The sequence below is a fragment of the Pteronotus mesoamericanus genome, unplaced genomic scaffold (assembly GCF_021234165.1).
Source record: "Pteronotus mesoamericanus isolate MK-2021 breed Mesoamerican mustached bat unplaced genomic scaffold, CSHL_Meso_final scaffold_85, whole genome shotgun sequence".
NCBI lineage: Eukaryota > Metazoa > Chordata > Mammalia > Chiroptera > Mormoopidae > Pteronotus > Pteronotus mesoamericanus.
The window spans coordinates 53,923,226-53,938,148 of NW_026555329.1; the positions used below are offsets into that span (position 1 = coordinate 53,923,226).

A 14,923-nucleotide genomic window follows, 5' to 3' on the forward strand; every position below is an offset into this window, starting at 1 on the left:
ATTGAAATACAATGCCAATTACAGAAACAAATAAATTTCTCTAGCTCTGTGCATGGTAATACAAATCAAGGGTTTACTTTCTGATAAATGGCTGAGGAGCTTCTATTGGATCAGTCCCCAGGCAAATAACAACTCTACACACACAAACTACTTGAAAGTTGGAGAATAAGCATGACCGGTATGACCACCAGTAGTTCAAGAAGCGTTCTGTGGAGGATGTGAAAGAGTGGTACTACCATATCTGTGCCAAGCTTGCCAACATGTGGGCTGTGCCAGGTACAGACCTTAAGATACCAGTAATTGATGCTGGGCATGAACGATGGCGGAAGGAACAGCTGGAGCATCTCTACAACTGGACCCCAGAGCAGGTGGCAGAGGAGGAGTACCTGCTGCAGGAGCTGCATAAGATCTAGGCCCGGAAGAAGGAGTGGGAGAAGCGCAGTCAGGACCTGCAGAAGCTGATAACAGCAGCAGACACCACTGCAGAGCAGCGGCTCACCGAACGCAAGGCCCCCAAGAAGAAGCTACACCAGAAAAAGGAGGCTGAGAAGCCGGCTGTTCCTGAGACTGCAGGCATCAAGTTTCCAGACTTCAAGTCCGCAGGCGGCATGCTACAGAGCCAGAGGATGAAGCTGCCAAGCTCTGTGGGACAGAAGAAGATCAAGGCCCTGGAACAGATGCTGCAGGAGCTGGGTGTGGAGCTGAACCCCACACCCACGGAGGAGCTGGTGCATATGTTCCACGAGCTACGGAGTGACCTGGTGCTGCTCTATGAGCTCAAGCAGGCCTGTGCCAACTGCCAGTATGAGCTACAGATGCTGTGGCACCGTCACGAGGCACTGGCCTAAGCTGGTGTGCTGGCAGGCCCTACCACACTAGCATCAGGCCCTGCCCCGAGCTCTGCTGAGTCAGCAGTACCCGAATCCAGTCTCGGCCCTGACCCCACCAAGGACACCATCATTGATGTGGTGGGTGCACCTCTGACACCCAATTCGAGGAAGCGACAGGAATCAGCCTCAAGCACCTCTTCTGTGAAGAAAGCCAAGAAGCCATGAGCGGCCACAAGGGGTGTGGGTAATGCTGCTGTGTAAACAGAGCTACTGAGTTGTGGGGGGGAAGCAAGCAGAATCTGGATGTGGGGGAGAATTCGCAAAAAGAAAGGAATAGAACTGGGTGAGTTTCCTATTTTTACAGACCTTTGTCTGAGGCAGGATTTATTGTAGTTTGGCTCAGTGCAGGTTGTCTAGAATGCAGATAGGATCCAACAGTCTGACTGGTTTGAAGTGGTATCTCATTGTGGTTTTAATTTGCATCTCCCTGATAGCTAGTGATGCTGAGCATCCTTTCGTATGTCTCTGGGCCCTCTGTATGTCCTCCCCAGAGAAGTGTCTGCTCTGGTCCTTTGCTCATTTTTTAATTGGATTGTTTGTCTTCCTGGTGTTGAGTCATATGAGTTCTTTAAATATTTTGGAGATTAAACCATTGTCCGATATATCACTGGCAAATATGTTCTCCCATAGAGTCAGTTCCCTTTTCTTTTTGATGATGATTTCTCTAGTAGGGCAGGAACTTTTTAATTTGATGTAGTGCTGTTTATTTTTTTCCTTTATTACCCTTGCCCCAGGAAATATATTGGCAAAAATATTGCCACATGGGATATCTGAAATTTTATTGCCTATGTTTTATGATTTTTATGGTGTTATGAATTAAATTTAAGTCTTTTATCCATCTTGGGTTTGTTCTGGTGTATGGTGTAGGTTAGTGATCTTGTCTCATTGTTTTGCATGTACCAATTTAGGTATCCCAATACCATTTGCTGAAGAGGCTATTTTTACTCCATTATACGCTTGTGCCCCATTTGTCAAAGTTTAATTGACCATAGAGACAAAGGTTTATTTCTGGGCTTTCTATTCTATTCCATTGATCTATATGTCTATTCTTATGCTAGTACCAGACCGTTCTGATTAGAGTAGCTTTGTAGTATGGCTTGTTATCAGGTATCGTGATCCCTCCAACTTTGTTCTTCTTTCTCAAGATTGCTGAGGCTATTCAGGGTCTTTTTGGGTTCTATATAAATTTTTGGAGTATTTGTTCTAGATTAGCGAAATATACCATTGTTATTTTGACAGGAATTGTGTTGAATCTATATAAAGCGCTTTGGGTAGTACGCACATTTTAATAATGTTAATTCTTCCAATCCATGAACAGAGTACATGCTCTATTTATTTGTATCTTCCTCAATTTCTTTATTCAGTGTTCTATAGTTTTCTGAGTACAAGTCCTTTACCTCCTTGGTTAAATTTATTCCTACATACTTTATTTTCTTTTTGTTGCTATAGTAAATGGGATATTTCCTTAGTTTCTCTTTCCAATAGTTCCTTGTTAGTGTACAAAAGTGCCATTGATTTATGAATATTGGCTTTGTATCTTGCTATTTTACTGAATTCACTTATTATGTCAGGTAGTTTTTTGGTGGAGCCTATGGGGTTTTCTATGTACACTATCATGTCATCTGCAAATAATGACAGTTTTATTTCCTCCTTTCCAATTTGGATGTCTTTTATTTCTTCTTCTTGTCTGATCACTGTGGCTAGGTCCTCCAATACTATGTTGAATAAGAGCGGTGAAAGTGGACACCCTTGTCTTATTTCTGATCTTAAGGTAAATGCCTTTTACACCTCTCAGAATGACTATCATTAGTAAACCAACAAGCAACAAGTGCTGGCGAGGATGTGGAGACAAGGGAACCTAAGTGCACTCTTCATGGGAATGCAGACTGGTGCATCCACTGTGGAAAGCAGTATGGAGTTTCCTCAAAAAACTAAAAATGGAGCTGCCTTTTGACCCAGTGATTCCTTTGCTGTGAATATACCCAAAGAATCCCATAACACCAATTAAAAAGAACCTATGCACCCCAATGTTCATAGCAACACAATTTACAATAGTCAAGTGCTGGAAGCAGCCTAAATGCCCATCAGTAGATGATTGGATCAAAAAACCATGGTACATTTACACAGTGGAATACTACAAAGCAGAAAGAAAGAAGGAACTCCTACCCTTTGTGAGAGCATGGATGGGACTGGAGAATATTATGCAAAGTAAAACAAGCCAGTTGATGAAGACAAATACCATATGATCTCACTTATAAGAGGAATCCAATGAGCCAAATAAACTAATGAGCAAAACAGAACTGGAGACATGGAAACATGGAACAGACTGACAGCTGCCTGAGGGGTAGGGGAGGAGGGTGGTGGTAAGAAGGGGAAGGGAATGGTCAAAAACCTGTATGAATGACCCATGGACATGGGCAACAGTGTGGGGATTGACTGTGGGAGCAGAGGGTGGGCTGGGCGGAGGAGGGCCAAGTAAGAAAAACTGGGACAACTGTAACAGGATAAATAAGAATTTTTTAAAAATGAAGAAAAGAAACAAGAAACCCAATAGTCTTTCTGGTGTAAAGATGAGAGAGCAGATTTCAGGTGATCATAGAAGCTAAAAAGTGAATGGTAAATCCTGAAAAGCGAGGGGGAGGTCCAAATCCTGTGCAAAAATGCTACCCAAATTTCTGGCTGCACCCTGCATTGTACACCCATAGGACAGACAGCAAGCAGCATAGTTAGGGCTAAAAGAACTAAATATGTACTTTAACTGTTGCCCATTACAGAGAGCGGTAAAAATGTGTGTGTAGACAAGTTCATTGCTTGCTAAAACCAAAAAAAAAAAAAGAACACTCTTGAGAAATATAAGAGAATCCCAGAATCCCAGAGTCTCTAGAATACATCATTTGCAATCTAAAACTCTTAGATACATTAAGAAAGAGAAAAGCATAACCCATACTCAGGAAAAAAATTCAAAAGACAGAGGTCCTGAGCTGACCCAGATTTTGGAGTTAGCAGGCAAGTATTTCAAAGCAGGTATTATAACTACACTCAATAAGAGAAAATATCCTCATGATGAATGAACAAATGTAATAAATGTCAGCAGGTAAATAGAAACTATAAAAAAGTACCAAATGTAAATTCTAGAAAGGAATATTACATATCTAAATTAAAACTTCACTGGATTAGCTTATAGGCCAATAGAGATGACAGATGAACTCTATTATTTATTTAATATTTTTAAATTACAGAAGTCAGTGAACTTTAATATAGAAAAATAGAAATTGTATAAAGAAAAAGAAAAAATATTTTAAAAATTTAATAGAGACTTAAGCATCTGTGAGAAAATAGCATATTTCCTTATATTTGTAATGTGTTATTCTCTACCCCCAAGAATGGAGAGGAGAGAGATAATAGGGCAGAAAAAAATATTTCAAGAAATAATGAATAAAAATTTCTTAAATTTTATCAGTGAAATAAATTTAAACATTCTATTAACTTGGCAACGATCAGGCAGGATACACACACAAAATGTAATAAATGAAAAAAACTAATAAAATATAGTAAGATACATTAACACATATCACATATGCATACTTATCATTTGTGATATGTGTACTATTATATATATATTGTGTGTGTTGTCACATACATTATACTGTACTTAGTTTGCCTTCCAAACCAAGCTGTGTGTTTCCTAAGAAAAGAGATTTTATTAGTCTCTTTACTCTATTACCTGGTATATAGTACAGGATAAGCATGCATGAATTGATGAATAAATAAAGTATCCTAACTTAAGTCACAAAGGAAGTTAATGGTAGAGCTAGAATTATTGTCTTTAATATTTCTCCCTTTTGACTCATCTTCTTTACTTTACCTAATTAGGACATACAAACTTCTCTCATAAAAATGTAAGGATTGTTATGTGAAGTGAAATTTAAAGTTAAGTTTAACAAATATATTTTTGATTGTTAAGAATTTATGAGAAATTCATGTGTAGGTAATTCTGTGTTCTTAAACAGGGTAGGATTAACACTTATAAATAATTAGCAAGTCACATTAGTAAGAATAAAAATAACTAACAATGTGTAAAGTGTGGGCATTTTGCTATGTTTTACATGCCCTGTCTTGCTTGAGCCTCTTGACAGCTCTCCAAGCTAGATACTATTACTATTCCCATCTCACAAGTTTCAAGGGAGTAGGTCAAGTGTCCAAGGTCACCCAGTCAGTAAGAGGTTGAGTCAGTACAGGCACCTACTGCCTGGTCTTTAAGCCAGGCCCCTTCACCACTACGCTACACTACTTACATATTCTTTTTTTTTTTTTTGAAGTCAGCTTTACCTCTAGTCCAGGACAAAGCAAGCTCTCCTATTGGCACATTAAGACATTCCCTAAGCCTCACAAAGTGGTAATGAAAACATTAAAAAAGATTGTACTGTTATGGCACTAAGAAGACAGGAAGACAAAAATCTGACATACTTAAAAATTAAATCATGCAGAAATTGCAGACAACTGTTCAGGGTAGATGAATTTTGTGAAATTGTGTATACACTGTAGTTAAGTTGAGCTCTTGGTTTTAATTTCTGAGTATACTTTATTTAGAATCACAATTGTTTTCATAAGACAGCAATAACAAAACTGTCATTCAGAATAAACAGGAATATGTGTTTATGTTGTACAGTAACTTGTTCCAAGGAGTTATTAAAACTGTAAACCAGACTTTACAGAAGACAGAGGCAAGAGGAAAACATTACTATCTTATCCTGCCTTGTAGATGAAGATATCAAAATGGGCAATTGTCTGCCAGGCATATTATAAACTGTAATTGGAAGAGATTAAATAAGGAATTAAGATATTATGCCAATAAATTAAAAGAAAACATTTTTGTTTTCAATTTTTTAAGAATGTCAGAATAGAATAGACAAAATTGGTCAGTTTTCCTATGCTTTGTTAAATTTTCTAAAGTATGTGTTTGCTTTTCCAATTTGATATCTCAGAGGTTTTGGATTAGAATATTTTCCTTAGTAAATTTAAAGCAATTATGAAATATTTAACTGCAGAACTAAAAATATATTATGTGTAATATGTAGTTCCAATGATGAATTACTAGAAATAGGAAAATCTGGCTAAATTATTGCTGTACAACATCTTTCTTTTGTTGCATAAGTACCAGGAGAAAACACAAGTTAAAAAGGAGCCTCTGATGCAAGACGGTGGACTGAGTACATTTGTTTATCCTCTTTTCTTCTGTGGATTTTATTAAAATTAAAGAAATAAAGAAGACAAAACACTGCAAGAACATAAAAATGAAGAGAACCCAAGATAGACTATCAGCAAATAAGGCATTTACAGGAGACAAAAAGTAGAATAAAATGAGATAACTAGAGAAACTGGTCAGAAAAGAAGTCACAAACCAGAATATGTTGATTTTAAACTTTAAAATCTACCTATATACCCATAAGAAAGGTGTTAATTATGCATGCAGAACACAATGCAAATGGTTTTAAATTTGACATGTATAAGGGAAAGTATAAATGTATAATTTGGGAGATGGAAACAAAGAAGAGTTTTAATCAAGGGTAGGGGCACTTATGTCCTTTCATAAAGTGAGGCATCTAGAGGTATTGTCTATAATCAGTAGATAATACAAATGATGAATAAAAGTCCTAAAATAATGTTGTGACAAAACTAGATGGTGGTGGTGGCAAGAATATGAAGGAGAAAACCTACTAAATCTGCATCAATCAGAAAGTCAATGAACAATATCTCTGTAAAGAATTAAGAAAGAGTGACATAGTATACATAGTATGTAGATTATGAAGTTAACTATAAATAATTTTAAGACGGAAACACTTAAAAGAGGAAAACACTGCCTCTGGGGAACAGAATTACATATAGGAAAAGATGGGGCAGGGGACTGATGTTTTTAATTATAATCTCTGTTATTTTTAGACATGGCATGTATTATTTTTATAAGAATTTTAAATGTATGTGTGAAAAAATAAAATGCTTTTTTAAATATATCAAATAAATCCCAAGTAACAAGGTGGGAAAACAAAACAAATGGATCGAAAACTCAGAACCTTCAAACTGCATTAGAGCATATAGAAGTTTCTGTTTAAGACTAAGTGTTATGACATAGTGATGTCTGTTTCTATTCTGGTCAACAAGGCCTGGCAGTTTGTCAACTGTTACCCTGCTAAAAGGTCTGGAATGGGAGAATGAATTGTGTTTTTCATAAAGGACTTTCTGACAACATTGGAGAGAGTCTCCACTGGCAATTCTATTTCACAGTCTTTCCCTTCTTTGGTAATAGAGATGAGGGCAGTGGGCTACCACATGGCTTCCAACATGTTTTCCCTCACTTCTCCAGGTACAATTCTCTACAGAGTAGGAACTCTCTGAATAACTATGTGATTCTATGATTAGTAGTATTTTGGGCATGTTTAGAATTATGGCAACAAAAGTAGCTTGATTTTTCAGAACATGGTAGCTTCATGATATAGTATCTACCAATTTAAGGGAAAATGATTTTTATGGATCCAAAAAGTTAGAAGAGTTCCAGTGATTCATGCAATTAATCGGTCAACTATAGCCAATTTGGTTTTTTTTTTATCTTAATATATTAACAGAGTAGTCACTGTTCAAGGTTTATTTGATGTTTTAGTTGGTATGACACTTAGATAGTTGGCTGCATTATTTATATGTAGACTTTGTTTTTACATTATATGGCCATGTATAGTAATCTGATTCATAGAGTACACAAAATAAGATCCTGAAGAACAGTTATGCACAAGTCATGCAATACTGGATTTATACATTGGATCCCAGGATGTGATTGACTGGAGAGAAAAAGATGGACTAGGCACGTCAGGTAAAGGAACCACACGTAATATAACACACAGTAAACACACATCTAGTTTGAAGGGCACCTGCAGTGTGTGCTACATTGGCAGTGGTGCCTTTGAGGAGGTGGAACTGTTTCGCACTAACCAGTTCAGGACCACACAAGGTGAGTACCACCCAGCATCAGGACAGAGATGCAGGATTTTATGAACCATTACTATTTCTATCTTTAGGAAATTGATGTTTTTAGTCATAGATCATATAAAAGGGACACTATGCACAATCTCCAACTAAAATCCTGTTGTAGCCTAGACAGTGAGGGGGTACATTAGGAGACTTTAAAACTGCAGCTCCTTCTGGATCCCCCAAAGTGTATCTGCGCTCTTCCTCAGGTGTCAGAGTCACCTTCACGACATCTGAGATTCCGTTCTGTCCCAAGATGCAAGGAACACTAAGGAAGACGTCTTCTTTTATTCCATAGAGACCCTTGATCATGGTGGAAATTGGATGCACCCGCCTAAGATTCTTCATCATGCTTTCTGCTAAATCTGCCACGGATAGTCCAATGGCCCAGGATGTGTAGCCTTTCAGTTTGATCACCTCATAAGCACTCTCAACCACCTGTTTGTGAACTTCTTTCCACTGTTCCTTGTCTGTATCAGTGCCCAGATCAGGGTGTAGAGTCTTCAGGGAGACACCGGCAACGTTCACTCCACTCCACACAGGCACACTCGAGTCTCCATGCTCCCCAAGGACCCAGCCATGACAGCTTAATGGGTGAACTCCCAGCCTTTCCCCCATTAGGTAACGGAACCGGGCTGAATCCAGATTGCAACCACTTCCAATAACACGGTTTTTGGGAAAGCCACTTATCTTCCAAGCCACGTAGGTCAAGATATCCACTGGATTGGAAACAATAAGCAACTTGCAGTGGGGACTGTATTTTACAACATTTAGGAATGATGAATTTAAAGATGTTCACGTTACGCTGGACCAAATTAAGACGGCTTTCTCCCTCTTGTTGACGCGCCCCAGCTGTGACAATAACCAGCTTGGAGTTTGCAGTCACATTATAGTCTTTGCTAGAGACAATTTTTGGTGTTCTAAGGAAAAGGCTGCCATGTTGGAGATCCATCATCTCTCCCTTTAATTTGTCTTCCATGACATCAACAAGAGCAAGTTCATCTGCCAAGTCCTTCATTAAGATACTGATGGCACAGGCCATGCCAACAGCACCAACCCCAACGACTGTAATCTTATTCTGGGGGGTTTGTTCTTCCTTTAGGAGATTCACAATCAGCTGATCCTTGAGAGTTGCCATTTTGGACTTAGAGCCAAAAGGAATCGGGTGTGCAAGGTGGAGGGGTCTCGGTGGTGCGCAGCGCTGGATCCGGACTTGGCGGCAGCGGCTCCGGTACGGCCAATTTGAATTAAGAAAACACACACACACACATACCAGAACAAATCTCTGCATTGTTTAGTTTTGATAATCTCTAAGGCAACAGAAGTGTCAATAGCCTGTCATGATCCTGGGTAGCACTCTTGGGCCTGCAAAAGTAAATTTTATCCCATGTTAGAAATATGTTAATTATTACTGCAGAACAGAATGTAAATGTTCTCAGATAAATGTTTAAATGAAATAATGTAGAAGGTACAGTTCTCTTCAGTGAAGCCCTCTGGTTCTCAAATCATTGACTTTTTTTAAAATTTAATTTTAATTTATTTTTTCAAATACATTTGTCTCTGCCAACCCCCCACCACTTTCCCTTGCCCCCTCCCACCTTCCCTCCCTCAGCTCTTCCCCTTTGGTTTTGTCCATGAGTCTTTGCTATATGTTCCTTGACTTTCCCCTTCCCTTCCTTGTCCCTGCCCCTCCTCCCTCCTTCCCCCTTGTCTCTGTTGATTTCTTTTCCTTTCAGTGTTGCTGGTCTTATTTTCCTTGCATCTTTGTATTGTTGGTTAGGTTCCACTTATAGGTGAGATCATATGGTATTTGTCTTTCGCCCCCTGGCTTATTTTGCTTCGCATAATGCTCTCCAGTTCCATCCATGCTGTCGCGAAGTTTAGTAGTTCTTTTTTTCTTTCTGCTGCGTACTATTCCATTGTGTATATGTACCATCACTTTTTGATCCAATCATCTACTGATGGGCATTTAGGTTGCTTCCAACACTTGGCTATTGTAAATTGTGCTTCTTTTGTATTGGCGTTTTGGTGTTCTTAGGGTATAGTCCCAGCAGGGGAATCACTGGATCAAAAGGCAGTTCCATTTTCAGCTTTTTCAGGAAATTCCACATTGCTTTCCACAGTGGCTGCACCAGTCTGCATTCCCACCAACAGTGGACTAGGGTTCCCTTTTCTCCACAGCATCGCCAGCACCTGTTGTTTGTTGATCTGTTTATGATGGCCATTCTGATCAGTGTTAGGTGGTACTGCATTGTGGTTTTGATCTGCATTTCTCTGATGGCTAGTGATGCTGAGCATCCTTTCAAATGCCTCTAGGCCCTCTGTATCTCCTCCTTAGAAAAGCATCTGCCCAGGTCCTTTGCCCATTTTTTGATTAGATCATTTCTCATTGACCTTTTTGAATGACTGCTGCTATTTTGCATGTGACACACACAAATGAAACCCATGTGACTGATTTGGCAAATTACTCTAACTATTGGCTGAGTTAACACTATTATGTAAACACAGGCTAGCAACAGAAGTAAAGGTCTGTACCCATTCAATTCCTATTTCATCTTTCCATAGGAATAATCTAAGATAATCTTCACTCTCCTTATGTTCCTCTGGCAAGCAGCATCTCTGCAGAGATAATTAGTTCAGAAAGCCTACCAACTGTTCTAATTCCAAAAGCCCCTGGGTAGGCTCTGTCTTCTTCCAGATGAGCCGGTATGCCATCTTCCTTTTGGAGTTTTTATTGGCAGCTTCAATTTTTGCTAATGCTAAACTATTAAAGGCCAATAACAAATTAATAACAACCTACTTGTCTATTACTTTGGAACTCATTTCATTTGGTGTTCATACCAAATTCAAGGCACAGCTTCCACAGACACCTACACACAAGCTTCACCAAATTTATAGAGACCCCCATCATCACATTTCACTCTTAATTTTTGCTTCATACTTATCACTAGAGATGAACTCTCCATGCCCCTAGCTAAAGCCAATCTGTTCTTCTACTTGTTTGGTAGACATATCTACTCTCTGTTGCTCAAGAGTATCACTTCAGCAATTTCTGTCCCTCTCTCCTACATTATTAATTTTTCTCACTCTATTTATTAGCATATACATGGGCTATTATTTTTCCCATTAAAAAAAGTTATTAATCCCTATTCCTTCTTTAGCTACCACTCCATTTTTCTCATCTTTTATATTAAATTTTCTCAAAAAAGTTGTTAAACTTGCTATCTCCAATTCTTGCCCTCCTATCCTCCTTTAAATTCACCCCAATCAGGTTTTCATCATGCCTCCAAAACATGAAGGACACCAGTGAACTCCACCTGCCAATTCAATGGTCAATCCTCAGTTTTCATCTTACTGAAACTATCAGTAGCATTTGTCATAGTCCATCACTCTATTCTCCTTGATACCCTTTCTTCACTTGAATTCCAATGCACCCCAGTTTCTTGGCTCTCCTCCTACCACACTTGTCAGTATCTTTTGCTGTTTTGTCTTCCTTTCCCAGACCTATCAACATTGGAGCACCCAGGGCCGAATCCTCTTTCCTATTCTCTCCTCTACCTCTTTTTAGTACCTGGTAACTTTACAATCTCCTAGATTTAAATAATATACATATGGCTAACCTCTCTCAAATTCTTATCACAAGCACAGACCTCTCGCCTGAATGTCTGTTCTTATATCAAAGTCCATATTTTTTTTTACCCCTTTGTAGTTAAGTAACGCCATATGTGACTGGCTAACGAACAATGAGAGAAAGTAAAATGTGTCATTGGGGTAATATATTAGGAGCCAAAACATGACTCTCTAGTTCTTCTCCTGTTTCATAACTCCTGGAGCCATATATTTCTAATGCAGTTACAATATGGCAGTGCTTCCATCAGCTTTGGTCCCTGAGCATTATATGTGGAATAGAGTCTTCACGTCTTCACTATCTATATTTTATGTGTAACATGAGTGAGAAGTAACCTTTTAATGTGTTAGGACACTGACATTTTGAGTCCTAGTTTTAACTATAGCATAATTTATATTATCTTAAGTAAGATGTCAAATAGATATTGCAGTCTTAACATAACCAATACTGAAATTTGTATGTTCTTCCTTAAAACTTACTCCACCTGCAGGATTACCATGTGAGTTACTGTTAGCTCCACCATTCCAGTTGTTTGGTAAAATATTTGAGCCACATTGACTCTTAAATTCCTCTCATATCCACTCCAGTCTATGAGGAGATGCTTTTGACTTATCTTCAAAACATAGCTACAGTTCAAGCACTTCACTGAACTTTCAGTCCTAGTATCCTAGTCGGGTGGCTAACATCATCTCTCTCAGATAACTCTAATAAACCTCCTACTGGTTTCCTTCCTTCCACACTTGCCTTCTATGATATGTTACCAAAAAAGTAGTCAAAATGGTCTTTTTAAAATATAATATAAATCATATGATGTCTCACCAAACTTTTCCAAGTTTTGTCATTTCCCTTTAGAATAAAAGCAAAATCCTTGCCATGGCCTATAAGACTTTACATGATCAATCTGTATCAATCTGTACCCTAGTCCTCCTTATCACTCTGATTTCTACTACTTTGCTCTTGATTTCATTCTAGCCACAGTGGTCTTCTCGCGGTTCTGCAAACTCACCACATACATCTTTGTGCCTTTGCTCTAGTGGATCCCCAAGGCTGGAATTGTTCTCTGATGGCAGACTTCCTTATATCTTTTGAGTCTTTCTTTCATATGTTATCTTCTCAATGAAGCCTATCCTGAAAACTTTATTTTAAACTACAATGAGCCCATCCCTCCCATAAGTAACATTATGCTTTTACCCTGATCTTTTTTTTCCATATAGTTTCCCATCTTCTAACTTGTCAAATCATTTATTTATTTATTGTGGTTATATTCAGGCTCTTATTCATATGTATCTCTTCTATTGTGTAACGCAAAAGCCTAGACAATGCATGTCCCATATAGGAAAAAAATAAATATTTACTGGGTTAACTAAGGTGTGTGAAGCAGACATATTCTATACTTCATAGGTAAAACTGTAGGCTCAGAGACAATGTAGAGTTGTCCAAAATCACTCAGTTAATAAATATATTCAAGAAAAAAATATATAAATCACAATTTCCCAAAAATCACAGAGGTAAATATTTCTAAATTTATGTTCTCTAAATTTACTAGACAGTTTAAAGCTTATAGTTTCAAGGGTTAAACTACCTAATTTGCTTGCTTATACTTTGGATTAATGTGCCAGAATGACTATGCCAGGAGTTTGATATTACTGGCTATAAGAATTGAATTTATCAAAAGATTTTCATGTAAACAGACAACGGTTTCGAGACAAATCTAGGGTAGAAATGTGCTTTAAATAATTTGCATACTTATTTCCTGTAACATACTACAAATCGTTTATTTTCACAAAAGCTACAATTAGCACATGATCTAACTTTCTATTCATCAAATTTTCCACAAGGGCTGGAAATAATAAACAAGTTGGTATTAGTCATTAGTGATCTGTGCTTATTAACCACATGTGAAGATGATGCATCTGTTAAGATTTTGATTTTATGATGTCTTTCTTAAATCCAAGATTAAAGAAGAAGAAAACAAATATTTTAAATATGTTGGCTGTATGCAAAATGTAATTAAAATTCCTCACTAAAATTTTCTGCACCCAGCAGCCTTACATGACAAACTAAATCAGATGGATTTAATTGATATCTTCAAAGCATTTCACACTAAAACAGCAAAATTACATTCTTTTTCAAGTGCACATGGAATATTCTTTAGGATAAACCACATGTCAGGACACAAACAAATATCAATAAATTTAAGAAGAGGTGGTGAGAAGGTGGAGACAAACAAACAAATAAATGAAATTTTTAAAAAATAAATAAAAACAAAAAATAACCAAGAAAGAAAAAAGAAATAATATCAAACATTTTCTCTGACACACAAAGACATGGAGGCTAAATAATATGTTATTAAACAATAAATGGATTAACAATGACATAAAGGAAGAAATCAAAAGATATCTTGAAACAAATAAACTAATATATATGAAACAAAACAACCCAGAATCTATGGGACACAGCAAAAACAGTCCTACTTCAAGAAACAAGAAAAATTTAACTTTACACTTAAAGGAAGTAGGAAAAGAACAACAAACAAAGCACAAAGTGAGAAGGAGAAAATAAGTAATAAAGGTCAGAGCAGAAATAAATTAAATAGAGTCTAAAAAAAATACAAAAGATCATTAAAACCAAAAGCACGTTCTTTGAAAAGAGAAACAAAATTGTCGAACATTTTAATCAGACTCACCAAGCGAAGAAGAGAAAAAACCCAAATAATAAAATTAGAAATAAAGAGAAAGAGTAACAACTCACAACACAGAAATACAAAGGACTGTAAGAAAATAATATGAACAATGATATACTAACACATTGGACAATCTGGATAAAATGGGTAAATTCCTAGAAAATATACAATCTTCCAAAACTGAATCAGGAAGAATAAGAATATCTGAATAGACAGATTAGAACTAATGAAATTGAAATTAAAAAATTCCCAATAGCCCTGGCTGGTGTGGCTCAGTGGATTGAGTGCCAGCCTGTGAACCAAAGAGTTTGATTCCCAGGCAGGGCATATACCTGGGTTGCAGGCGAGGTCCCAGTGCGGGGATGCAAGAGGTAATCACGCATTGATGTTTCTCTCCTCTTTCTCCCTCCCCTCCCCTCTCTCTAAAAGTAAATAAATACAATATTTTTTAAAAAAATTTCCAACAAACAAAATTCCTGGGCAGGATGGCTTTGCAGGTAAATTTTACCAAACATTCAAAGAAGAACTAACACCTTCTCATTTTACATGACAAGCATTATCCTAACTCCAAAACCAGATAAAAACACTACAAAGAAAGAAAATTATAGGCTATATCTCTGATTAACATAGATGCTAAAATCCTCAACGAAATAGTAGTAAACCAGATACAGCAATATATTAAAAAGATCAAACACCATGATCAAG

General features: G+C 37.4%; 2 pseudogenes; one reads left to right on the forward strand and one right to left on the reverse strand.

Moving 5' to 3' along the window:
* The window catches only part of LOC129063192 (DNA methyltransferase 1-associated protein 1-like), an 84,033-nt pseudogene extending 82,978 nt beyond the window's left edge, over window positions 1-1,055 (forward strand).
* A 6,428-nt stretch (window positions 1,056-7,483) lies between these two features.
* Window positions 7,484-9,136, reverse strand: LOC129062883 (L-lactate dehydrogenase A chain-like; annotated as a pseudogene).
* Window positions 9,137-14,923: the final 5,787 nt, after the last annotated feature.